We start from the raw sequence: 8470 nt of genomic DNA, 5'->3' as shown, positions 1-8470 counted from the left end.
AGTTGTAACACCCCATATTTTCTAATTTTAATTTAATCGGAAATTAAATTATTATTTAGAATTATTTGGTATTTTGTTGAATTATTGGAAAATTATGGATTAAGGGCCATTGGGCTAGAATGGTGAGATTAGTAGTATGGGGGTGCTAAGGGAGTAAGCCCATTACTAATTATTTTATGTTTTCATAAAATAAGAAAATAAGAAGAATTTGAGAAATAGAAGAGAAAAACCTAACATGGAGAGATGGAGAAGTCATGGACAAGAGCATTTTCGTATTCATGATGCAGCCCTCACAAAATGGGTCATAACTTTCTGCTCGTAACTCCAAATCAGGTAATTCTTGAAGATTCGGATTCTACACGAAATTTCCTTCGATTTGATATATTAATTCGTGTCAGGGAGGTTCTCTATGAGGGAGAAAAGCGGGTTTAAAGATTGGAGATTCTTGCTGAAAGTGAAGAAAAGAGGCTTACGGGTTTGATGGGGAAGAAGGGAAAAAGTCCAGATTCTTGGCTAAGGTAAGGGGGGACTCTTCCGGTTAATATCTTTTATCGTATTATAGATAATAGGACTGATTTAGATGCATTGTTTGTGTCAATTGGTTATATGATGGATTGGGGTTTTGGGATTATTTTGAGGGAATTGTATGATTTGATGAATTGTATGATTATATGATTGTTATGATGATTGAATGATCCTCCTTGTGTGTTATATTATAACATGTATGTCGCTGATATGGTGGTATTTGAGGTTCATGACATAACTTGGTTTGGTTTTTGGGGATTTTGGGGTAAATCCCGTAATGCTGTCAATCGATGCGAGATCTCTGGTTTTTGCCAGTTCGCGCCGCGAAGGTGGGTGCGCGCCGCGAAGGCGGAGTGATTTTCTCGTTCCGCGCCGCGAACCTGTGTTTGCGCCGCGAAGGCGTGTTTTCTATTCGTTACGCGCCGCGGACTGTGGGTGGCGCCGCGTGCTGTAGCGATAATTGTTTTCTTTGCAAAATGTAAAGATGTGTAACTTTCAAACCGTGAGTCCGTTTTAGACGCCGTTTTGGACGTTGTTCCTTAAATTGAATGTTCTACCATATGAAATGAATAAAACAATAACAACTTGATTTTATTTTAAAAAGTATCATTTTCTTCAAATGTGGTTTATTCTGGTTTTGCATAGCTGATGAGGTGCAATGGTTGTTGTGTGCATAATTGAATATGTGCAATGATGTATGTTGTGATAATGTGGTTGCTTCTGTTAATTGTGCAAATGGGTGTTGTTCATGGTAAATATGGTTATCATGTGTTTTGAGGAATGATGAGGTAAATACTTTGTCGTTGATGAGTTGCTTGTTGTACTTGGTACACGATTGTGAGGGGTGTTATTGTTGTTGCACTGTATGATGAATGATTTACCGGTTATGATGTTGTGGTTGTAATTGGTGTTTGTTATACATATATTGTTGATGTAAAATATGTATTTTATTATGGTTGAGAAATAGCATAACTGTGTGTGGCTATTGATTATTGTGGTGGTTAGTGATTATGACATTTGGTTGATTTATGTGGGTGATGAGCATGTTATGGTTGATACATGCATTCATAATCATTATGTGGCTGATCCTTGACGATGGTGGATCAGTGGTAGCTAATTCCCATTGTGTGGAATTAGTGAGTGGGTGTTGCCGTATCCTTGACGATGGTGGATCGGTGAGTTGGGTTATCCCAAATTTTGGTACCACATGCATATAGTTGCATTTGCATTAGGTTACTTGTGTTATTATAACATGAATGGAAGATTGTCCAATGTTATAATATGTGATGGTTGTGTAATGGTTATGATTTGATTGGATGAATTATGGTGTTGCCTCTTGGTAATGTATTCTATCTGTTGTTGTGTGTTGATGAGTACTTCATGACAATCTGAATATAATGAAATTGGATGAATAATGTGACTATGATGTGTTATTGTTTATGATTCGATAACATTTGTTAATTGTGAATGAGACTCACCCTTACTTTGATGATTTCAGATTGGCGAGTAGCGGCTTTTGGCTTTGGTGAGGATAGCTCATAGGCCAGTTTGTTTAAGTATAGTGTCGGTGTCATGCTCTGATATTGTAACACTGGGGGAACGCTAGTTTAGAGTTGATGATGATACTCTATTTTGTTGTTATTGGAGTAAGTTTGTGAGATATTGCATAGATGATGTTATGCTTATCTGTTGATTAATGTTCCGCTGTATAGAAACATGATTTTGTTAAATGGATGATTTTCCCCTAAGTGAAGCATGACAATTGATTTATGATTATTGTTTTAAATTGAATTGTGGCACCCTTGTTTTCATGTTTTACTCTGAATTATTTTATTAATTTCCGCGGGGTTTAGAAGGGTGTTACACTTTATGTATTAAAAGACAGATGGATCCACTACTCCATAAACCACGGTTCTTGCATCATAACTACCTTGAGGGATCCTTTAAGAATACAAGAGTTGAAGCACAACAAGAAAACCCAATAAATCTCGGTGAATTAATGATTGCGTATGCCACATATAAGAAACTCTTTATTGTTTTCTTGATTTTTGGGGAATCTTCATAGAGGAAAACCTTGTAGCCTTAGGAGAAAGAAATCCACCATGAACGACCGTATAAAACCGTAGCTTTCAATATCCTTGATCCAATACAAAGTTATTTGATTAATGAATGTGTGAATGTTAGATGGCCTGATGACGGATGCAAATGAAATGTAAAGCCTAAGCCAGTTAGAAATAAATATGGGCAAATTTTGGGGTGCAACAGGCGCCTATCCCCCTTTTTAATTAGCATATGGGACGGCCACACCAAGTTCTTGTGGCCCCGCCACCACTTCTTAATTCTTCCCAGAATCTCTCTTTTCTTCTTCTTCCCCGAATCCAATTTCAACTATAATTCCATCGATCCATTTATATAACAATCAGTATCTTAGAAACATCGGTTTAGACTAAAATCCACACTAACACATTATATTTTTTTACAACAACATTTCAATTGAAAGAGCAGAACCAATTTTCTTATCGATTACTGAAAAACATCGCAATAAACAACATTAACACAGACAACAACAACATCAAACACCATAGAAATTTCAACACCTAAAATCCCACATATCATTCATCATAATCCCGATTATAGAGTTTGAACCTCACCCTTACCTTGGATTGGAGACCGCTCTATAATTTCTGGTCGAATTTCCTAGCTTCCGGTCTTCGCCTATTTCTTTTTCCTCTTTCTCTACACTTTCTCACGGCCACCACGTTCTCCAATTCTTTCACTTCTCTGCCACTTCTAATTAACCTAATTTCTACTATAACCAAATATCACACCTTTTATTATTTCTTTTGGGCTTAACTCCACAATTTCAATTGGACTTAACTTACACCCCCACATTTCTACTGTCAATCACCGAAACAATCTCAACTAAATAATTACTTCATTATTTCACCACCAGTAATTAAATGATTAATTCCAATGAGGTAATTTAAAGTCCAATATTTCACATTCACTTCATAATTCATCCACTATTTCAAAAACAATTAATTAAATAATTAATCGAATTATTCGGTGCGTTACACTCTTCGGCTTGACCACATGATACGCTAAAACATTCCTACTTTTGCTTAACACTTTCAAGAGTGGTATTAGTTGTTGTGATTTTTATTGCACATACAGGGTTAAATGATAATTGTTAAGAAACAAAGATGTATTGTTCCAATGATCCTATCATCTCAATATACATTTTTTGGCTTAAATAATATCTTGATTAGTTTACAAAATATTTTGCTCAAACTAAACAAGACTCTAAATTTTGTCAATGATTTCACATTTAGTTGTTCATGTGTGTTTCTAAGATTAAACAATATCCTTTATGAATACACCCTTTAATTAGGAGTAGTGATAATTTTTATGGCTATATGATCTTCCTTAATATTGAAAGAATATTTTTGGGGACTATGATATCTCAGAGAATGTTATTGTTCCTTTTGAATTGGTTGGATTATGCAAAACAACATGGTTTGTTCAAGTTGTTTCTACGAAGATGTACACATGTGTGAACATATGTCCCAACATGTGTGAAACAATTGTCCCTTGTCTGCAGAACAAGGCTGCTACTCTATGTGCACGTTTTCCAGCTGTCTCACTAATGCAAATTTAATAATATAATTTTAAAATTTACGCTCGTTATATAAAAAACAGTGACAATTTTGTAAATAAAGTGTCATTTTAAGTATTAGCAAATGACAATAGACACCCTATTTTTAAAAATGGGTGTAAATTTAAAATATTATTATAATCAAATCTCTATTACTCTTGTTTAATTTAAAACGGGTGTAAATGTATATATGGACTGAAATTTTTTTAATTTTATAACCAAAAATATTAATCCTAGTAACTAATTAAGTGAATACAATATGTAAATTTTTTAAGTGAATATTCTGTAAAAAAAAGTTAATATGATTTTTCCCCTTACCCTCCAACACTTTGGTTTCTCCATCACCACCACCTTTTCATCTCTCTCCCTCTATCTCTCTCTCTCTCTCTCTCTCTCTCTCTCTCTCTCTCTCTCTCTCTCTCTCTCTCTCTCTCTCTCTCTCTCTCTCTCTCTCTCTCTCTCTCTCTCTCTCTCTCTCTAAAATCCTTAAACAATGAATAAGTAACAATAATTGGTAATACAAAAGGGATTTTCTAAGTTAGATCTAGGGTTTTCATTGATCGGAAAATTGGATATTGATCCAACCACTACAACATTTTTGGCCTACGGCCACGCTAAAATTTTCCACAGCTTAGAAACTGTGGCCACATACATGATTTGGCCAGGGGTTTCAAGTCGTAGATTTATTTTATAAAATATTTAATCCGGAGTGAGAAATTGTGGCCTTTCCTTCAACTTGCCACAGTTATGCAACTGCATATATTTTAAGCCGCAAAAGAAAACCGCAGCCTTATAATTTTGACTACAAACTGTGGTCCAAATCCAAAAAAATACACCCAGCTAAAACTTCCCTTTTTTTTTTTTAAGTTTCCCTCCCATTATTTATTTTCTTTTTCTATTTTTTTTAATTAAAAAATAAATAAATTGAAAACCTAAATATCGGTGAGATGCGTCTGACCTAATTTTTCTTTTCGTATCTTGAATCGGTGCAGAGAACCGAATCAAGATCTCATCATCTTCTCCATCAGTAAAACAATCCCTCCAATCAATTTTCTTCGTCTCAACCATAACTTTCCAATTGAAACTCGAAAAAGCTTCACGCCCACTCGCAAACCTCTTCGTATCACCCATCGGCGGCGCTTTCCTCCCTCCACCAACAGATCTAGTCTCGTCGAATGGCTCAAAATGATTCATTAATTGTCGATCTGTTCTCAAAATGCTCAAACATGGTATACATTCTTCTTCAATTCTTCTATAATGTTTTCAATCTGTTCATTCAATTTCATATAGCCCTAATTTTCGAAACCCTAATTTTTCAGTTGAATATAGGAAGGGCTGGTGTTCCTATGGAGGTTATGGGTTTGATGTTGGGAGAGTTTGTGGATGAGTATATTGTTCGCGTTGTTGATGTGTTTGCTATGCCGTAGAGTGGGACTGGTGTTAGTGTTGAAGCTGTTGATCATGTTTTTCAAACTAATATACTTGATATGTTGAAACAAACTGGAAGGTATTTTTGCAATCAAGTTATTGTTTTAAGTGAAGCATTCTCTTCAATTCTACTATGGGATAGTTTACTTGGATCGTTGATGTCCGTAGTTAGGTTCACTGATTTCACCTGCTTGTAATTGTTATATTTTAATGATTACTTATGTTCTCTTTGTTTTAGCAGTCATGGGAAATAAGGTAGTGTATCAAGTTGTTTTTTTTTGTTGCCTGCATACTATTTTCCAGTTGATCATAATTGTTCACTACTTTTTACATGTAAACTGTGATATCATGGTGGGTGTAACTTGCTTGAGGTTTTCTTGGGTATACTTTTGTTGCAGTTGCCAGTATTGGCTGGAGATTTTTTTCTTTCCCGGGCTTGTGTCACTTTGGCCTCTTTAAAGAACACAGAGGTACAGTAAATTAGTAATATATGTTTATATGTTCCTATAATATAACTGTAGAGATGTATTATATATCTAGGTCCCTGATGGTGCCTACTTATGCACAAGTCATCTGCTTAAGGACTGTGTTTCTGTGCATGTAGGTTGTTTCTATGTTGGCAAAAGTTTTAGAACATATTGTAACAGGGGAGATTATGCAAATGACTGCAACATCTGATCAACGGTGTAGGTATGCTTCTGAGTTTGTTTGTTGTCACATGTATATGTTCTACTGGGTAGTTAACCTTCACCCTACATGATTTATTGTGTAAGGTTGGATTTACAATTATCAAAGCGTAAGGTTTCCCTATAAAAATCCATGGGTTTTCGCTTGCAATTAAAAAAGTCATTATTATCCAACTTAACTTTAAGAGTATGTTGAATGATAGTGATAGGGTACATATTGTTCATTTAATTTCTAACAACTGTTTATATTTCCAGCATGGAATTCTGCAATCATGTGTACATTTGAAGTGCACATTTGAACGTGGAATTCTGCATGTGTACTTCAATTCAATCATTTTCTGTTGAGTTTCTTCTGGTTTGAGGGAACCTCTAAGTTGCTGCCATTTTTATAGTGAAGTGGTCCTGGCAGTCTTTATTTTCATGATTTTTAATTTATTGTAATGGTATATTTCCTGATGCATAAGAGAACCTCCAAATAAAACCATTATCAATTGTGATCTCTATATTAATAACAACCTTAGATGTTAGAAAATCATTCTAACAATTGTTTGTGTTTTCATGTGATGACATGTCAGTCATGTGCAAGCGGCGTATGCGAGTTTCCTTTGGGACGCAGAGGAAGATGAGGATGCAGGTTTTTATGAGGATGAAGGAAAATGAGGATGCAGGTTCTGATGAGGATGCAGGAAGATTAGGATGCAGTTTCACCTTTGTTGTGTTGGTTGTTGATTTTGTACCAACTGTTTCAGTTTTGCACGGGCTAACTAGTGACCCATTATGGGATGGATTGGATTGGTAAGTAAGAACCAAATTATAATTTATGAGTTTTGTATTATCTCTTAGGAATGGTAATAGCTATTTCATTACTTGTAAGCAAAAAAGCTCAATTTCATTACAGAAATGTTCACATCAGGATCACTTAGAAAGTAACTTTCTGTATATTAGGCTTTCAATTTTGTTATGTTTTGTTGAAATAATTCATTTGGGTCGTCTCAAGTTCCTGTAATTGATAATTTTCGAACATGTGCAGATACCGAAAGAAGTATAAGCGAGTAAGCGTACAAACAATAAAGTGAAAATTGGTGATCTTAGAGTAGCTGCAATTCTCCAAGGCTCTCAATCAGCTCATAGTGTTATAGGTAACTACTTTTCGCCAATAATTTTCACCGTTCGTAAGACTTTGAATTCTGAGCCTTCAACTCGTTAGGTACACCGAAGTCCATGTTGGTTTTGAAATGTAAGTTTGGTTTTGATGATGACTGTTATGCTTTTGGGTCATTCTGAATCTGCATGGATTTGTGTGGTGCGTCATTGGTTTTAAAATTGTACTTGGCTCACAGAAGCATGAATTTTAGCTGCTCCTGTTACTTTTGAACTGAGCATATTATGCAACTGTTTGGATTGGATAGATTATGTAACGATGTCCTTGTGATTGCAGGTTATAAACCCACTTTGGCCATGAAGAGATCTTTGAAAAGAATCAATTTAGGGAAGGTTGTACCCACTAGCTGTTTCCACTGGCTGTTTGAGACTGAACCGCAACCATATACTATACCTTTGAACTCATTAGTAATGGTGTAAAACTATTAGTAGCTCTGTATTTGGTTTTGTCTTCACACTAGAAGTACATTTATGATACTTTCATGATCACATAATCTAATGCTAGAATTGTATTTATAAAACATGGTTGGTGTTAAGTGTTTTATCTAATTTGTTTTCAACACATGTATACAATTCTTGTTTATTTTATATTTTGATCATAAAGTTTAGATCAACATTTAGGTCTGTTAGTTCCAAACCGTGGCCTACTTGAATGGTGTAAAACCGTGTGTAATACTTAACCGCGGTTTTAATTAGTAGCCATAAACAAACCATGGCAAGACCTAGGCAACTAAATTGTATGTTATACATTAAATGAGAACTGTGGTCTTACGATCTGGCCACAATTTAAAACCGAGGCGAAAGATAAATTGCGGCCTTAATCTAGATACCTAAATCGTGGCCTATACAAGCCACTGATGTCCATAAAACGTGGCACAAAAAAGAAAACTATGGATTATACTTTAGGCCACGCCCGCATATCCCACAGTTAGTTTTCTGTGGCCAAAGTGTTACACAACGGTTATTTTGCATATAGCCGCGATTTTGTGTCCGTGGCAGGTGACCTTTTTTTTGT

At 35.3% G+C, this 8470-nt stretch overlaps 1 long non-coding RNA gene across 2 annotated transcripts; it reads left to right on the top strand.

Moving 5' to 3' along the window:
• The first annotated feature begins 5128 nt into the window (after positions 1-5128).
• On the top strand, positions 5129-8470 carry LOC131657297 (uncharacterized). 2 transcript variants are annotated; one of them, XR_009300606.1, is made up of 7 exons: positions 5129-5409; positions 5510-5687; positions 6007-6078; positions 6213-6298; positions 6870-7089; positions 7325-7433; positions 7733-8470. It is a non-coding gene; the product is annotated as an uncharacterized LOC131657297 (long non-coding RNA). The 2 variants fall into 2 exon arrangements; XR_009300605.1 differs by having other exon boundaries at positions 5130-5409; positions 5500-5687; positions 7733-8467.

This window comes from Vicia villosa, linkage group LG3 (genome assembly GCF_029867415.1).
Source record: "Vicia villosa cultivar HV-30 ecotype Madison, WI linkage group LG3, Vvil1.0, whole genome shotgun sequence".
NCBI lineage: Eukaryota > Viridiplantae > Streptophyta > Magnoliopsida > Fabales > Fabaceae > Vicia > Vicia villosa.
The sequence above is the reverse complement of the archived record's forward strand: the minus strand, read 5'-3'. Positions and strand labels throughout refer to the sequence as shown.